General features: G+C 44.3%; 1 long non-coding RNA gene across 2 annotated transcripts in view; it reads right to left on the reverse strand.

Annotated features, from left to right (window-relative positions):
• Positions 1 to 1,667: 1,667 nt before the first annotated feature.
• Positions 1,668 to 20,006, reverse strand: part of LOC130052052 (uncharacterized) — a 29,487-nt gene continuing 11,148 nt past the window's right edge. Inside the window, exons 2-3 of one of the 2 annotated variants that reach the window (XR_008800407.1) lie at positions 18,849 to 18,997; positions 1,668 to 16,382 (exon numbers count right to left, since the gene is read on the reverse strand). This is a non-coding gene — a long non-coding RNA (uncharacterized LOC130052052). Of the gene's footprint in view, positions 18,998 to 20,006 lie in introns of both variants that reach the window. The other variant, XR_008800406.1, reaches the window with a different exon arrangement.

Here is a 20,006-nt window from a genome sequence, read left to right on the forward strand (position 1 = left end):
GGTCATCCCCAAAGACCAGAAAATGGCACTTTTTGTACTCTCTTTCCCGCTTCAGATAGCAGTGAAATACCATAGGGGTCAGCATGGAATTCTGGACGGGTCTCCGTATCATGAATGACAGCTCTCAATTTGGACCCCTCTGCGAACCGTGGCGACGCGCGTTGAAAACCTTGTTATCGCTACTCCTCCAGAACCGAAAGTCGTAGAGACACGAAACTTTCGCTGAGGAGTTCCCAGTGAAACTCCCTTGCAGTGAGAAGTCAACCGAAGGGAACCGGAACCCCTTGAGCAGAGTTATTGCCCCTGCCAATCTCCGATATCGTTATTTCAGCTTCTAACTTGGACAGGAATAGACCTAGAGACACGGGAGCACTTGCCAGAAGACCGATGACCTTGACCTTCAAAAGGAGGTCAAGGTCAAAGGTCAAGGTCACACACCTCCCGGTGCGCGTCCGTGGTGGTCCACAATACAACACAACAGGACTTGCGGTCTCTCGGCACGTCCTCCTAAAAGCACACTATATCCATGCACATTGACGCCTGTTCTACGTTCAAACACACATCAAAACAACAAGAAAACCCTTAAAATTCCTTTATTTATGGTCTTTGGATGTTACGGCCTTTAAACAATGGCTTTCGTGGCCCTAAACACTTTATAAGTCACTTGGACTTCTTTGTCATTAAGCAAGTCAGTCTGGTGTAGTGGTAGAGAGTCTGTCGCCATGATGGAAGTTAAGCAACATTCATCGCGACGAGTAGTTGGATGGGTGACCGTCGGAAGTGGGTTTTTTTTTTTTTTTAGGCGTTGTCCGGTTAGGCGATAAAAGTGAAGAAGTATTGAAGTTGAAAATGATTTGAAAATTAATTTTCAAGAAAAAGCACTGAAAAGGTGGAAAGTCCTCTAATTGTTCGCGAACAATTAGGATTACTAGTGTTCTACCCAACTGCCACCTTGCACTGTTTTATGCCTTAGCAAATGCGAAAATTGAATTGAACATGAAATTGATGCTTAAAACAATCAATTTGGGTTAAGTCGTAATGTTTGTAACACTTCGTTTGTGGAAAAAATAAATCGCAACTTCATTAAATGCGAAAAAGGGAATGCGACATGTTGCACGTACTTTTTGGCCTTTATTTGGGTCGAAAGTGTGTCGCGGTGGTATTTTTTACTGTCTGATAATTTGTTTCTCTATATTGGACCAGTATCAAGCTGATTTACCCAAACAAACCCTGTTTTCTCCAAGAAATAAGGGATAATGTATTGCGAATATCGAACTCTCCGTACGTGCGATGACTCCACATTTCCTGGTAAACTGACCGAGGGAATCGAACCCACCCCTTTTTCCATCCGAGAACGGAAAATGTGCACCTTTACACCTGGTCAGTTGCAAATCTTGAAATGTAGAAATCAACAGTATACGAGAATTCGGAATGGATGCGACCGCGCATTTTGGACGTTAAATCATCAAGGATTCCCATTCTGACCTAGGATTGCCAAATGTATTCAATACGTGGCACTTTCGTCTCCATTATTAGGGCTTTCCACCTTTCTGTGGAAAGACCTTTTGTTATTGTTCTGTTTATTATTAGGGCTTTCCACCTTTCTGTGGAAAGTCCTATTGTTATTGTTCTGTTTATTATTATTATTTTCCTGCCGTCAAAAAAAATTTTCGTCTTAAGACTTATCGAAAAACTTTAGAGTCCATCCTAGAGCACTTCTTGAGAAACGAATACATTTCACCCTGCGTCATGGAACTTTGACCCCTTACAGAGTTATCGGACCTGTTAGCAGAAATCATTGTTATCGCTACTCCTTTTTAACCGTAAATGATAGGAGGATGAAACCTTTGCTGAAGCATAGAGGTCAATGAGTAGAAGCGAAGAATTTCAAATGAAGGGATTCGGTGTCCCCTAAAGGGAGTTAATGCCCCCCTCATGTTTTGCGATTTGTCCCCTACAAATTGACGACTCCTAAAGTCTTCGTCGTAGAGAGACGGAACCCACTGGGACGGGTTGGGTGACCTTGACCTTGAAAAAGTAGGTCAAGGTCAAAGGTCAAGGTCATCCAGAATGGCCAGAAAATGGCACTTTTTATACGCTCTTTCCCGCTTCAGATAGCATCGAAATATCACATGGGTCAGCATGGAATTCTGGACCGGTCTCGGAATCCTGAATTACAACTCTGAACTTTGACCGCTCTGCGAAAGGCGGCGACTTAACGTCGAAAACCCCGTTATCGCTACTCCCACTAGACCACAAGTCGTGGAGAGGCGAGACCTTCGCCGACGAATTCCAGATGAAACACTCTCGCACAGAGAAGTTGACCGAGGGAAACCTAGAACCCCGAAGCACGGTTCTCGCCCCCGAAAGTCTCCGACGTCGTCGTTCGAGCCCACAACTTCTTCACGGATGTAGATAGAGACGCGGGACCACTTAAACGAAGCCCCGTGACCTCTCTGACCTTCAAAATGAGGTCAAGGTCAAAGGTCAAGGTCACACTTTCTCCCCCATGGGTTTTTGAAGTTTTACCTTGAACGTGGGTCAAGGTCAAAGGTCAAGGTCAGGCATCAAGGGGCCAGTCTCCACGAGTAAGGCCAACCCACCCATCACGCCTGTCGTCCCCAAGGAAGAAACCCCCCACCCTTCAAGTGATCTGTCTGTCATCAGCTGTTTATAATACACTATTTTGACCGGTTTCATGCCCAACAACAGGATTTTTGAGGTTTGACCTTGAAAGTGGGTCAAGGTCAAAGGTCAAGGTCACGCATCCAGGGGCCAGTCTCCACGAGTAAGGCCAACCCACCCATCACGCCTGTCGTCCCCAAGGAAGAAATCCCCCACCCTTCAAGTGATCTGATTGTGATCAGCTGTTTCAATACACTATTTTGACCGGTCTCATGCCATGCAACAATTACAGGATTCTAGCTAATCTGACCTACACCTACACATCTGACCTACACCCACTTCTTCCATTTCTTGACTGTCTTGTCAATCAAACATGAATTCCATTTACATTCATGAAAAGACATAGGCCAGATTCAATTGTCTGCCTGCATCAACATAAAGACTAAGTTTTTTTTTTTTTTATAATGATGATGCAACTTTACTTGACAGTTGAACTCATTGACATTCCATCCTGACTGTCATTGTAAACAAATAAACACTTACCTGCAGGATCAGATGGGATGCAGTACTCCTATTCTCCGTTCAGATATCCTACATGCACTCAGACACTTTCTAATTCACCGGCCGCCATTTTGGTTGTTTGTTGTCAAAGCCTATCAATCCGTATATGCATGCCTCCTTGGGTGAAATGACTGAAAGACATTGTCTCCGTGAATTAGAACACATAGGATGAGCCATTACAAACTGTATATTCAATTCCACAATCCACAACACACACGGTCAAATCCAGTGCATCTTCACAACATCTGACAACATGAGGCTTGTATAGACTCCCAGCATGCACCAGCAGTTACTACAATCTAGGAAAATGGCACATCCGGTTTCTTTGCACCTCCAAATATCACATCTAACAGGTCTAAAGTCACCCCAAACACCTGCACAAGTCCCATTACACTTTTACCTGATATGTGCCGGCTATGCAACACTCGCACCCTTTTTTTCCAAATATTTGACCGGTACTATCGTGCGAAACCAAGGCCTTAATCTCCAACACTACAACACTCAAGGCGGCAAATTTGAATTTCTTTTCAAGCCAAATCCATTTTTTTTTTTTTTTTTTTTTTTTTTTTTTTGGTGAGGGTGGGGTGGGGTAGGGGGGGGGGGGGGCTTTTAGCATTTCAACACTACTGAAAAACCGCTAGAAGGTGGGAAGCCCTCTAATTGTTCGCGAACAATTAGGATCACTAGTGTTTTAAACACTCACCACCTGCCATTCTTTTACGCCTTGACGAATGCGAAAATTGATTTTTTTTAAGCACGGCGACTCAACATTTCCTTGTGAACTGACCGGGGGAATCGAACCCACCCCTTTTTCCATCCGAGAACGGAAAATGTGCACCTTTACACCTGGTCAGTTGCCAATCTTGAAATGTAGAAATCAACAGAATACGAGAAATCCAAATTTAGGCAAACGCGCATTTTTTAACGTGAAAATGTCACTTGCATGACTCAAGTTCCCATTCTGACCTAGGAATGCCAAATGTATTCAATACGTGGCACTTTCGTCTCAATTATTAGGGCTTTCCACCTTTCTGTGGAAAGTCCTATTGTTATTGTTCTGTTTATTATTATTATTTTCCTGCCGTCAAAAAAAATTTTCGTCTTAAGACTTATCGAAAAACTTTAGAGTCCATCCTAGAGCACTTCTTGAGAAACGAATACATTTCACCCTGCGTCATGGAACTTTGACCCCTTACAGAGTTATCGGACCTGTTAGCAGAAATCATTGTTATCGCTACTCCTTTTTAACCGTAAATGATAGGAGGATGAAACCTTTGCTGAAGCATAGAGGTCAATGAGTAGAAGCGAAGAATTTCAAATGAAGGGATTCGGTGTCCCCTAAAGGGAGTTAATGCCCCCCTCATGTTTTGCGATTTGTCCCCTACAAATTGACGACTCCTAAAGTCTTCGTCGTAGAGAGACGGAACCCACTGGGACGGGTTGGGTGACCTTGACCTTGAAAAAGTAGGTCAAGGTCAAAGGTCAAGGTCATCCAGAATGGCCAGAAAATGGCACTTTTTATACGCTCTTTCCCGCTTCAGATAGCATCGAAATATCACATGGGTCAGCATGGAATTCTGGACCGGTCTCGGAATCCTGAATTACAACTCTGAACTTTGACCGCTCTGCGAAAGGCGGCGACTTAACGTCGAAAACCCCGTTATCGCTACTCCCACTAGACCACAAGTCGTGGAGAGGCGAGACCTTCGCCGACGAATTCCAGATGAAACACTCTCGCACAGAGAAGTTGACCGAGGGAAACCTAGAACCCCGAAGCACGGTTCTCGCCCCCGAAAGTCTCCGACGTCGTCGTTCGAGCCCACAACTTCTTCACGGATGTAGATAGAGACGCGGGACCACTTAAACGAAGCCCCGTGACCTCTCTGACCTTCAAAATGAGGTCAAGGTCAAAGGTCAAGGTCACACTTTCTCCCCCATGGGTTTTTGAAGTTTTACCTTGAACGTGGGTCAAGGTCAAAGGTCAAGGTCAGGCATCAAGGGGCCAGTCTCCACGAGTAAGGCCAACCCACCCATCACGCCTGTCGTCCCCAAGGAAGAAACCCCCCACCCTTCAAGTGATCTGTCTGTCATCAGCTGTTTATAATACACTATTTTGACCGGTTTCATGCCCAACAACAGGATTTTTGAGGTTTGACCTTGAAAGTGGGTCAAGGTCAAAGGTCAAGGTCACGCATCCAGGGGCCAGTCTCCACGAGTAAGGCCAACCCACCCATCACGCCTGTCGTCCCCAAGGAAGAAATCCCCCACCCTTCAAGTGATCTGATTGTGATCAGCTGTTTCAATACACTATTTTGACCGGTCTCATGCCATGCAACAATTACAGGATTCTAGCTAATCTGACCTACACCTACACATCTGACCTACACCCACTTCTTCCATTTCTTGACTGTCTTGTCAATCAAACATGAATTCCATTTACATTCATGAAAAGACATAGGCCAGATTCAATTGTCTGCCTGCATCAACATAAAGACTAAGTTTTGTTTTTTTTTATAATGATGATGCAACTTTACTTGACAGTTGAACTCATTGACATTCCATCCTGACTGTCATTGTAAACAAATAAACACTTACCTGCAGGATCAGATGGGATGCAGTACTCCTATTCTCCGTTCAGATATCCTACATGCACTCAGACACTTTCTAATTCACCGGCCGCCATTTTGGTTGTTTGTTGTCAAAGCCTATCAATCCGTATATGCATGCCTCCTTGGGTGAAATGACTGAAAGACATTGTCTCCGTGAATTAGAACACATAGGATGAGCCATTACAAACTGTATATTCAATTCCACAATCCACAACACACACGGTCAAATCCAGTGCATCTTCACAACATCTGACAACATGAGGCTTGTATAGACTCCCAGCATGCACCAGCAGTTACTACAATCTAGGAAAATGGCACATCCGGTTTCTTTGCACCTCCAAATATCACATCTAACAGGTCTAAAGTCACCCCAAACACCTGCACAAGTCCCATTACACTTTTACCTGATATGTGCCGGCTATGCAACACTCGCACCCTTTTTTTCCAAATATTTGACCGGTACTATCGTGCGAAACCAAGGCCTTAATCTCCAACACTACAACACTCAAGGCGGCAAATTTGAATTTCTTTTCAAGCCAAATCCATTTTTTTTTTTTTTTTTTTTTTTTTTTTTTGGTGAGGGTGGGGTGGGGTAGGGGGGGGGGGGGGGGCTTTTAGCATTTCAACACTACTGAAAAACCGCTAGAAGGTGGGAAGCCCTCTAATTGTTCGCGAACAATTAGGATCACTAGTGTTTTAAACACTCACCACCTGCCATTCTTTTACGCCTTGACGAATGCGAAAATTGATTTTTTTTAAGCACGGCGACTCAACATTTCCTTGTGAACTGACCGGGGGAATCGAACCCACCCCTTTTTCCATCCGAGAACGGAAAATGTGCACCTTTACACCTGGTCAGTTGCCAATCTTGAAATGTAGAAATCAACAGAATACGAGAAATCCAAATTTAGGCAAACGCGCATTTTTTAACGTGAAAATGTCACTTGCATGACTCAAGTTCCCATTCTGACCTAGGAATGCCAAATGTATTCAATACGTGGCACTTTCGTCTCAATTATTAGGGCTTTCCACCTTTCTGTGGAAAGTCCTATTGTTATTGTTCTGTTTATTATTATTATTTTCCTGCCGTCAAAAAAAATTTTCGTCTTAAGACTTATCGAAAAACTTTAGAGTCCATCCTAGAGCACTTCTTGAGAAACGAATACATTTCACCCTGCGTCATGGAACTTTGACCCCTTACAGAGTTATCGGACCTGTTAGCAGAAATCATTGTTATCGCTACTCCTTTTTAACCGTAAATGATAGGAGGATGAAACCTTTGCTGAAGCATAGAGGTCAATGAGTAGAAGCGAAGAATTTCAAATGAAGGGATTCGGTGTCCCCTAAAGGGAGTTAATGCCCCCCTCATGTTTTGCGATTTGTCCCCTACAAATTGACGACTCCTAAAGTCTTCGTCGTAGAGAGACGGAACCCACTGGGACGGGTTGGGTGACCTTGACCTTGAAAAAGTAGGTCAAGGTCAAAGGTCAAGGTCATCCAGAATGGCCAGAAAATGGCACTTTTTATACGCTCTTTCCCGCTTCAGATAGCATCGAAATATCACATGGGTCAGCATGGAATTCTGGACCGGTCTCGGAATCCTGAATTACAACTCTGAACTTTGACCGCTCTGCGAAAGGCGGCGACTTAACGTCGAAAACCCCGTTATCGCTACTCCCACTAGACCACAAGTCGTGGAGAGGCGAGACCTTCGCCGACGAATTCCAGATGAAACACTCTCGCACAGAGAAGTTGACCGAGGGAAACCTAGAACCCCGAAGCACGGTTCTCGCCCCCGAAAGTCTCCGACGTCGTCGTTCGAGCCCACAACTTCTTCACGGATGTAGATAGAGACGCGGGACCACTTAAACGAAGCCCCGTGACCTCTCTGACCTTCAAAATGAGGTCAAGGTCAAAGGTCAAGGTCACACTTTCTCCCCCATGGGTTTTTGAAGTTTTACCTTGAACGTGGGTCAAGGTCAAAGGTCAAGGTCAGGCATCAAGGGGCCAGTCTCCACGAGTAAGGCCAACCCACCCATCACGCCTGTCGTCCCCAAGGAAGAAACCCCCCACCCTTCAAGTGATCTGTCTGTCATCAGCTGTTTATAATACACTATTTTGACCGGTTTCATGCCCAACAACAGGATTTTTGAGGTTTGACCTTGAAAGTGGGTCAAGGTCAAAGGTCAAGGTCACGCATCCAGGGGCCAGTCTCCACGAGTAAGGCCAACCCACCCATCACGCCTGTCGTCCCCAAGGAAGAAATCCCCCACCCTTCAAGTGATCTGATTGTGATCAGCTGTTTCAATACACTATTTTGACCGGTCTCATGCCATGCAACAATTACAGGATTCTAGCTAATCTGACCTACACCTACACATCTGACCTACACCCACTTCTTCCATTTCTTGACTGTCTTGTCAATCAAACATGAATTCCATTTACATTCATGAAAAGACATAGGCCAGATTCAATTGTCTGCCTGCATCAACATAAAGACTAAGTTTTGTTTTTTTTTATAATGATGATGCAACTTTACTTGACAGTTGAACTCATTGACATTCCATCCTGACTGTCATTGTAAACAAATAAACACTTACCTGCAGGATCAGATGGGATGCAGTACTCCTATTCTCCGTTCAGATATCCTACATGCACTCAGACACTTTCTAATTCACCGGCCGCCATTTTGGTTGTTTGTTGTCAAAGCCTATCAATCCGTATATGCATGCCTCCTTGGGTGAAATGACTGAAAGACATTGTCTCCGTGAATTAGAACACATAGGATGAGCCATTACAAACTGTATATTCAATTCCACAATCCACAACACACACGGTCAAATCCAGTGCATCTTCACAACATCTGACAACATGAGGCTTGTATAGACTCCCAGCATGCACCAGCAGTTACTACAATCTAGGAAAATGGCACATCCGGTTTCTTTGCACCTCCAAATATCACATCTAACAGGTCTAAAGTCACCCCAAACACCTGCACAAGTCCCATTACACTTTTACCTGATATGTGCCGGCTATGCAACACTCGCACCCTTTTTTTCCAAATATTTGACCGGTACTATCGTGCGAAACCAAGGCCTTAATCTCCAACACTACAACACTCAAGGCGGCAAATTTGAATTTCTTTTCAAGCCAAATCCATTTTTTTTTTTTTTTTTTTTTTTTTTTTTGGTGAGGGTGGGGTGGGGTAGGGGGGGGGGGGGGGCTTTTAGCATTTCAACACTACTGAAAAACCGCTAGAAGGTGGGAAGCCCTCTAATTGTTCGCGAACAATTAGGATCACTAGTGTTTTAAACACTCACCACCTGCCATTCTTTTACGCCTTGACGAATGCGAAAATTGATTTTTTTTAAGCACGGCGACTCAACATTTCCTTGTGAACTGACCGGGGGAATCGAACCCACCCCTTTTTCCATCCGAGAACGGAAAATGTGCACCTTTACACCTGGTCAGTTGCCAATCTTGAAATGTAGAAATCAACAGAATACGAGAAATCCAAATTTAGGCAAACGCGCATTTTTTAACGTGAAAATGTCACTTGCATGACTCAAGTTCCCATTCTGACCTAGGAATGCCAAATGTATTCAATACGTGGCACTTTCGTCTCAATTATTAGGGCTTTCCACCTTTCTGTGGAAAGTCCTATTGTTATTGTTCTGTTTATTATTATTATTTTCCTGCCGTCAAAAAAAATTTTCGTCTTAAGACTTATCGAAAAACTTTAGAGTCCATCCTAGAGCACTTCTTGAGAAACGAATACATTTCACCCTGCGTCATGGAACTTTGACCCCTTACAGAGTTATCGGACCTGTTAGCAGAAATCATTGTTATCGCTACTCCTTTTTAACCGTAAATGATAGGAGGATGAAACCTTTGCTGAAGCATAGAGGTCAATGAGTAGAAGCGAAGAATTTCAAATGAAGGGATTCGGTGTCCCCTAAAGGGAGTTAATGCCCCCCTCATGTTTTGCGATTTGTCCCCTACAAATTGACGACTCCTAAAGTCTTCGTCGTAGAGAGACGGAACCCACTGGGACGGGTTGGGTGACCTTGACCTTGAAAAAGTAGGTCAAGGTCAAAGGTCAAGGTCATCCAGAATGGCCAGAAAATGGCACTTTTTATACGCTCTTTCCCGCTTCAGATAGCATCGAAATATCACATGGGTCAGCATGGAATTCTGGACCGGTCTCGGAATCCTGAATTACAACTCTGAACTTTGACCGCTCTGCGAAAGGCGGCGACTTAACGTCGAAAACCCCGTTATCGCTACTCCCACTAGACCACAAGTCGTGGAGAGGCGAGACCTTCGCCGACGAATTCCAGATGAAACACTCTCGCACAGAGAAGTTGACCGAGGGAAACCTAGAACCCCGAAGCACGGTTCTCGCCCCCGAAAGTCTCCGACGTCGTCGTTCGAGCCCACAACTTCTTCACGGATGTAGATAGAGACGCGGGACCACTTAAACGAAGCCCCGTGACCTCTCTGACCTTCAAAATGAGGTCAAGGTCAAAGGTCAAGGTCACACTTTCTCCCCCATGGGTTTTTGAAGTTTTACCTTGAACGTGGGTCAAGGTCAAAGGTCAAGGTCAGGCATCAAGGGGCCAGTCTCCACGAGTAAGGCCAACCCACCCATCACGCCTGTCGTCCCCAAGGAAGAAACCCCCCACCCTTCAAGTGATCTGTCTGTCATCAGCTGTTTATAATACACTATTTTGACCGGTTTCATGCCCAACAACAGGATTTTTGAGGTTTGACCTTGAAAGTGGGTCAAGGTCAAAGGTCAAGGTCACGCATCCAGGGGCCAGTCTCCACGAGTAAGGCCAACCCACCCATCACGCCTGTCGTCCCCAAGGAAGAAATCCCCCACCCTTCAAGTGATCTGATTGTGATCAGCTGTTTCAATACACTATTTTGACCGGTCTCATGCCATGCAACAATTACAGGATTCTAGCTAATCTGACCTACACCTACACATCTGACCTACACCCACTTCTTCCATTTCTTGACTGTCTTGTCAATCAAACATGAATTCCATTTACATTCATGAAAAGACATAGGCCAGATTCAATTGTCTGCCTGCATCAACATAAAGACTAAGTTTTGTTTTTTTTTATAATGATGATGCAACTTTACTTGACAGTTGAACTCATTGACATTCCATCCTGACTGTCATTGTAAACAAATAAACACTTACCTGCAGGATCAGATGGGATGCAGTACTCCTATTCTCCGTTCAGATATCCTACATGCACTCAGACACTTTCTAATTCACCGGCCGCCATTTTGGTTGTTTGTTGTCAAAGCCTATCAATCCGTATATGCATGCCTCCTTGGGTGAAATGACTGAAAGACATTGTCTCCGTGAATTAGAACACATAGGATGAGCCATTACAAACTGTATATTCAATTCCACAATCCACAACACACACGGTCAAATCCAGTGCATCTTCACAACATCTGACAACATGAGGCTTGTATAGACTCCCAGCATGCACCAGCAGTTACTACAATCTAGGAAAATGGCACATCCGGTTTCTTTGCACCTCCAAATATCACATCTAACAGGTCTAAAGTCACCCCAAACACCTGCACAAGTCCCATTACACTTTTACCTGATATGTGCCGGCTATGCAACACTCGCACCCTTTTTTTCCAAATATTTGACCGGTACTATCGTGCGAAACCAAGGCCTTAATCTCCAACACTACAACACTCAAGGCGGCAAATTTGAATTTCTTTTCAAGCCAAATCCATTTTTTTTTTTTTTTTTTTTTTTTTTTTTTTGGTGAGGGTGGGGTGGGGTAGGGGGGGGGGGGGGCTTTTAGCATTTCAACACTACTGAAAAACCGCTAGAAGGTGGGAAGCCCTCTAATTGTTCGCGAACAATTAGGATCACTAGTGTTTTAAACACTCACCACCTGCCATTCTTTTACGCCTTGACGAATGCGAAAATTGATTTTTTTTAAGCACGGCGACTCAACATTTCCTTGTGAACTGACCGGGGGAATCGAACCCACCCCTTTTTCCATCCGAGAACGGAAAATGTGCACCTTTACACCTGGTCAGTTGCCAATCTTGAAATGTAGAAATCAACAGAATACGAGAAATCCAAATTTAGGCAAACGCGCATTTTTTAACGTGAAAATGTCACTTGCATGACTCAAGTTCCCATTCTGACCTAGGAATGCCAAATGTATTCAATACGTGGCACTTTCGTCTCAATTATTAGGGCTTTCCACCTTTCTGTGGAAAGTCCTATTGTTATTGTTCTGTTTATTATTATTATTTTCCTGCCGTCAAAAAAAATTTTCGTCTTAAGACTTATCGAAAAACTTTAGAGTCCATCCTAGAGCACTTCTTGAGAAACGAATACATTTCACCCTGCGTCATGGAACTTTGACCCCTTACAGAGTTATCGGACCTGTTAGCAGAAATCATTGTTATCGCTACTCCTTTTTAACCGTAAATGATAGGAGGATGAAACCTTTGCTGAAGCATAGAGGTCAATGAGTAGAAGCGAAGAATTTCAAATGAAGGGATTCGGTGTCCCCTAAAGGGAGTTAATGCCCCCCTCATGTTTTGCGATTTGTCCCCTACAAATTGACGACTCCTAAAGTCTTCGTCGTAGAGAGACGGAACCCACTGGGACGGGTTGGGTGACCTTGACCTTGAAAAAGTAGGTCAAGGTCAAAGGTCAAGGTCATCCAGAATGGCCAGAAAATGGCACTTTTTATACGCTCTTTCCCGCTTCAGATAGCATCGAAATATCACATGGGTCAGCATGGAATTCTGGACCGGTCTCGGAATCCTGAATTACAACTCTGAACTTTGACCGCTCTGCGAAAGGCGGCGACTTAACGTCGAAAACCCCGTTATCGCTACTCCCACTAGACCACAAGTCGTGGAGAGGCGAGACCTTCGCCGACGAATTCCAGATGAAACACTCTCGCACAGAGAAGTTGACCGAGGGAAACCTAGAACCCCGAAGCACGGTTCTCGCCCCCGAAAGTCTCCGACGTCGTCGTTCGAGCCCACAACTTCTTCACGGATGTAGATAGAGACGCGGGACCACTTAAACGAAGCCCCGTGACCTCTCTGACCTTCAAAATGAGGTCAAGGTCAAAGGTCAAGGTCACACTTTCTCCCCCATGGGTTTTTGAAGTTTTACCTTGAACGTGGGTCAAGGTCAAAGGTCAAGGTCAGGCATCAAGGGGCCAGTCTCCACGAGTAAGGCCAACCCACCCATCACGCCTGTCGTCCCCAAGGAAGAAACCCCCCACCCTTCAAGTGATCTGTCTGTCATCAGCTGTTTATAATACACTATTTTGACCGGTTTCATGCCCAACAACAGGATTTTTGAGGTTTGACCTTGAAAGTGGGTCAAGGTCAAAGGTCAAGGTCACGCATCCAGGGGCCAGTCTCCACGAGTAAGGCCAACCCACCCATCACGCCTGTCGTCCCCAAGGAAGAAATCCCCCACCCTTCAAGTGATCTGATTGTGATCAGCTGTTTCAATACACTATTTTGACCGGTCTCATGCCATGCAACAATTACAGGATTCTAGCTAATCTGACCTACACCTACACATCTGACCTACACCCACTTCTTCCATTTCTTGACTGTCTTGTCAATCAAACATGAATTCCATTTACATTCATGAAAAGACATAGGCCAGATTCAATTGTCTGCCTGCATCAACATAAAGACTAAGTTTTGTTTTTTTTTATAATGATGATGCAACTTTACTTGACAGTTGAACTCATTGACATTCCATCCTGACTGTCATTGTAAACAAATAAACACTTACCTGCAGGATCAGATGGGATGCAGTACTCCTATTCTCCGTTCAGATATCCTACATGCACTCAGACACTTTCTAATTCACCGGCCGCCATTTTGGTTGTTTGTTGTCAAAGCCTATCAATCCGTATATGCATGCCTCCTTGGGTGAAATGACTGAAAGACATTGTCTCCGTGAATTAGAACACATAGGATGAGCCATTACAAACTGTATATTCAATTCCACAATCCACAACACACACGGTCAAATCCAGTGCATCTTCACAACATCTGACAACATGAGGCTTGTATAGACTCCCAGCATGCACCAGCAGTTACTACAATCTAGGAAAATGGCACATCCGGTTTCTTTGCACCTCCAAATATCACATCTAACAGGTCTAAAGTCACCCCAAACACCTGCACAAGTCCCATTACACTTTTACCTGATATGTGCCGGCTATGCAACACTCGCACCCTTTTTTTCCAAATATTTGACCGGTACTATCGTGCGAAACCAAGGCCTTAATCTCCAACACTACAACACTCAAGGCGGCAAATTTGAATTTCTTTTCAAGCCAAATCCATTTTTTTTTTTTTTTTTTTTTTTTTTTTTTTGGTGAGGGTGGGGTGGGGTAGGGGGGGGGGGGGGCTTTTAGCATTTCAACACTACTGAAAAACCGCTAGAAGGTGGGAAGCCCTCTAATTGTTCGCGAACAATTAGGATCACTAGTGTTTTAAACACTCACCACCTGCCATTCTTTTACGCCTTGACGAATGCGAAAATTGATTTTTTTTAAGCACGGCGACTCAACATTTCCTTGTGAACTGACCGGGGGAATCGAACCCACCCCTTTTTCCATCCGAGAACGGAAAATGTGCACCTTTACACCTGGTCAGTTGCCAATCTTGAAATGTAGAAATCAACAGAATACGAGAAATCCAAATTTAGGCAAACGCGCATTTTTTAACGTGAAAATGTCACTTGCATGACTCAAGTTCCCATTCTGACCTAGGAATGCCAAATGTATTCAATACGTGGCACTTTCGTCTCAATTATTAGGGCTTTCCACCTTTCTGTGGAAAGTCCTATTGTTATTGTTCTGTTTATTATTATTATTTTCCTGCCGTCAAAAAAAATTTTCGTCTTAAGACTTATCGAAAAACTTTAGAGTCCATCCTAGAGCACTTCTTGAGAAACGAATACATTTCACCCTGCGTCATGGAACTTTGACCCCTTACAGAGTTATCGGACCTGTTAGCAGAAATCATTGTTATCGCTACTCCTTTTTAACCGTAAATGATAGGAGGATGAAACCTTTGCTGAAGCATAGAGGTCAATGAGTAGAAGCGAAGAATTTCAAATGAAGGGATTCGGTGTCCCCTAAAGGGAGTTAATGCCCCCCTCATGTTTTGCGATTTGTCCCCTACAAATTGACGACTCCTAAAGTCTTCGTCGTAGAGAGACGGAACCCACTGGGACGGGTTGGGTGACCTTGACCTTGAAAAAGTAGGTCAAGGTCAAAGGTCAAGGTCATCCAGAATGGCCAGAAAATGGCACTTTTTATACGCTCTTTCCCGCTTCAGATAGCATCGAAATATCACATGGGTCAGCATGGAATTCTGGACCGGTCTCGGAATCCTGAATTACAACTCTGAACTTTGACCGCTCTGCGAAAGGCGGCGACTTAACGTCGAAAACCCCGTTATCGCTACTCCCACTAGACCACAAGTCGTGGAGAGGCGAGACCTTCGCCGACGAATTCCAGATGAAACACTCTCGCACAGAGAAGTTGACCGAGGGAAACCTAGAACCCCGAAGCACGGTTCTCGCCCCCGAAAGTCTCCGACGTCGTCGTTCGAGCCCACAACTTCTTCACGGATGTAGATAGAGACGCGGGACCACTTAAACGAAGCCCCGTGACCTCTCTGACCTTCAAAATGAGGTCAAGGTCAAAGGTCAAGGTCACACTTTCTCCCCCATGGGTTTTTGAAGTTTTACCTTGAACGTGGGTCAAGGTCAAAGGTCAAGGTCAGGCATCAAGGGGCCAGTCTCCACGAGTAAGGCCAACCCACCCATCACGCCTGTCGTCCCCAAGGAAGAAACCCCCCACCCTTCAAGTGATCTGTCTGTCATCAGCTGTTTATAATACACTATTTTGACCGGTTTCATGCCCAACAACAGGATTTTTGAGGTTTGACCTTGAAAGTGGGTCAAGGTCAAAGGTCAAGGTCACGCATCCAGGGGCCAGTCTCCACGAGTAAGGCCAACCCACCCATCACGCCTGTCGTCCCCAAGGAAGAAATCCCCCACCCTTCAAGTGATCTGATTGTGATCAGCTGTTTCAATACACTATTTTGACCGGTCTCATGCCATGCAACAATTACAGGATTCTAGCTAATCTGACCTACACCTACACATCTGACCTACACCCACTTCTTCCATTTCTTGACTGTCTTGTCAATCAAACATGAATTCCATTTACATTCATGAAAAGACATAGGCCAGATTCAATTGTCTGCCTGCATCAACATAAAGACTAAGTTTTTTTTTTTTTTATAATGATGATGCAACTTTACTTGACAGTTGAACTCATTGACATTCCATCCTGACTGTCATTGTAAACAAATAAACACTTACCTGCAGGATCAGATGGGATGCAGTACTCCTATTCTCCGTTCAGATATCCTACATGCACTCAGACACTTTCTAATTCACCGGCCGCCATTTTGGTTGTTTGTTGTCAAAGCCTATCAATCCGTATATGCATGCCTCCTTGGGTGAAATGACTGAAAGACATTGTCTCCGTGAATTAGAACACATAGGATGAGCCATTACAAACTGTATATTCAATTCCACAATCCACAACACACACGGTCAAATCCAGTGCATCTTCACAACATCTGACAACATGAGGCTTGTATAGACTCCCAGCATGCACCAGCAGTTACTACAATCTAGGAAAATGGCACATCCGGTTTCTTTGCACCTCCAAATATCACATCTAACAGGTCTAAAGTCACCCCAAACACCTGCACAAGTCCCATTACACTTTTACCTGATATGTGCCGGCTATGCAACACTCGCACCCTTTTTTTCCAAATATTTGACCGGTACTATCGTGCGAAACCAAGGCCTTAATCTCCAACACTACAACACTCAAGGCGGCAAATTTGAATTTCTTTTCAAGCCAAATCCATTTTTTTTTTTTTTTTTTTTTTTTTTTTTTGGTGAGGGTGGGGTGGGGTAGGGGGGGGGGGGGGGGGCTTTTAGCATTTCAACACTACTGAAAAACTGCTAGAAGGTGGGAAGCCCTCTAATTGTTCGCGAACAATTAGGATCACTAGTGTTTTAAACACTCACCACCTGCCATTCTTTTACGCCTTGACGAATGCGAAAATTGATTTTTTTTAAGCACGGCGACTCAACATTTCCTTGTGAACTGACCGGGGGAATCGAACCCACCCCTTTTTCCATCCGAGAACGGAAAATGTGCACCTTTACACCTGGTCAGTTGCCAATCTTGAAATGTAGAAATCAACAGAATACGAGAAATCCAAATTTAGGCAAACGCGCATTTTTTAACGTGAAAATGTCACTTGCATGACTCAAGTTCCCATTCTGACCTAGGAATGCCAAATGTATTCAATACGTGGCACTTTCGTCTCAATTATTAGGGCTTTCCACCTTTCTGTGGAAAGTCCTATTGTTATTGTTCTGTTTATTATTATTATTTTCCTGCCGTCAAAAAAAATTTTCGTCTTAAGACTTATCGAAAAACTTTAGAGTCCATCCTAGAGCACTTCTTGAGAAACGAATACATTTCACCCTGCGTCATGGAACTTTGACCCCTTACAGAGTTATCGGACCTGTTAGCAGAAATCATTGTTATCGCTACTCCTTTTTAACCGTAAATGATAGGAGGATGAAACCTTTGCTGAAGCATAGAGGTCAATGAGTAGAAGCGAAGAATTTCAAATGAAGGGATTCGGTGTCCCCTAAAGGGAGTTAATGCCCCCCTCATGTTTTGCGATTTGTCCCCTACAAATTGACGACTCCTAAAGTCTTCGTCGTAGAGAGACGGAACCCACTGGGACGGGTTGGGTGACCTTGACCTTGAAAAAGTAGGTCAAGGTCAAAGGTCAAGGTCATCCAGAATGGCCAGAAAATGGCACTTTTTATACGCTCTTTCCCGCTTCAGATAGCATCGAAATATCACATGGGTCAGCATGGAATTCTGGACCGGTCTCGGAATCCTGAATTACAACTCTGAACTTTGACCGCTCTGCGAAAGGCGGCGACTTAACGTCGAAAACCCCGTTATCGCTACTCCCACTAGACCACAAGTCGTGGAGAGGCGAGACCTTCGCCGACGAATTCCAGATGAAACACTCTCGCACAGAGAAGTTGACCGAGGGAAACCTAGAACCCCGAAGCACGGTTCTCGCCCCCGAAAGTCTCCGACGTCGTCGTTCGAGCCCACAACTTCTTCACGGATGTAGATAGAGACGCGGGACCACTTAAACGAAGCCCCGTGACCTCTCTGACCTTCAAAATGAGGTCAAGGTCAAAGGTCAAGGTCACACTTTCTCCCCCATGGGTTTTTGAAGTTTTACCTTGAACGTGGGTCAAGGTCAAAGGTCAAGGTCAGGCATCAAGGGGCCAGTCTCCACGAGTAAGGCCAACCCACCCATCACGCCTGTCGTCCCCAAGGAAGAAACCCCCCACCCTTCAAGTGATCTGTCTGTCATCAGCTGTTTATAATACACTATTTTGACCGGTTTCATGCCCAACAACAGGATTTTTGAGGTTTGACCTTGAAAGTGGGTCAAGGTCAAAGGTCAAGGTCACGCATCCAGGGGCCAGTCTCCACGAGTAAGGCCAACCCACCCATCACGCCTGTCGTCCCCAAGGAAGAAATCCCCCACCCTTCAAGTGATCTGATTGTGATCAGCTGTTTCAATACACTATTTTGACCGGTCTCATGCCATGCAACAATTACAGGATTCTAGCTAATCTGACCTACACCTACACATCTGACCTACACCCACTTCTTCCATTTCTTGACTGTCTTGTCAATCAAACATGAATTCCATTTACATTCATGAAAAGACATAGGCCAGATTCAATTGTCTGCCTGCATCAACATAAAGACTAAGTTTTGTTTTTTTTTATAATGATGATGCAACTTTACTTGACAGTTGAACTCATTGACATTCCATCCTGACTGTCATTGTAAACAAATAAACACTTACCTGCAGGATCAGATGGGATGCAGTACTCCTATTCTCCGTTCAGATATCCTACATGCACTCAGACACTTTCTAATTCACCGGCCGCCATTTTGGTTGTTTGTTGTCAAAGCCTATCAATCCGTATATGCATGCCTCCTTGGGTGAAATGACTGAAAGACATTGTCTCCGTGAATTAGAACACATAGGATGAGCCATTACAAACTGTATATTCAATTCCACAATCCACAACACACACGGTCAAATCCAGTGCATCTTCACAACATCTGACAACATGAGGCTTGTATAGACTCCCAGCATGCACCAGCAGTTACTACAATCTAGGAAAATGGCACATCCGGTTTCTTTGCACCTCCAAATATCACATCTAACAGGTCTAAAGTCACCCCAAACACCTGCACAAGTCCCATTACACTTTTACCTGATATGTGCCGGCTATGCAACACTCGCACCCTTTTTTTCCAAATATTTGACCGGTACTATCGTGCGAAACCAAGGCCTTAATCTCCAACACTACAACACTCAAGGCGGCAAATTTGAATTTCTTTTCAAGCCAAATCCATTTTTTTTTTTTTTTTTTTTTTTTTTTTTTGGTGAGGGTGGGGTGGGGTAGGGGGGGGGGGGGCTTTTAGCATTTCAACACTACTGAAAAACCGCTAGAAGGTGGGAAGCCCTCTAATTGTTCGCGAACAATTAGGATCACTAGTGTTTTAAACACTCACCACCTGCCATTCTTTTACGCCTTGACGAATGCGAAAATTGATTTTTTTTAAGCACGGCGACTCAACATTTCCTTGTGAACTGACCGGGGGAATCGAACCCACCCCTTTTTCCATCCGAGAACGGAAAATGTGCACCTTTACACCTGGTCAGTTGCCAATCTTGAAATGTAGAAATCAACAGAATACGAGAAATCCAAATTTAGGCAAACGCGCATTTTTTAACGTGAAAATGTCACTTGCATGACTCAAGTTCCCATTCTGACCTAGGAATGCCAAATGTATTCAATACGTGGCACTTTCGTCTCAATTATTAGGGCTTTCCACCTTTCTGTGGAAAGTCCTATTGTTATTGTTCTGTTTATTATTATTATTTTCCTGCCGTCAAAAAAAATTTTCGTCTTAAGACTTATCGAAAAACTTTAGAGTCCATCCTAGAGCA

This window comes from Ostrea edulis, chromosome 2, assembly GCF_947568905.1.
Source record: "Ostrea edulis chromosome 2, xbOstEdul1.1, whole genome shotgun sequence".
Taxonomy (NCBI): domain Eukaryota; kingdom Metazoa; phylum Mollusca; class Bivalvia; order Ostreida; family Ostreidae; genus Ostrea; species Ostrea edulis.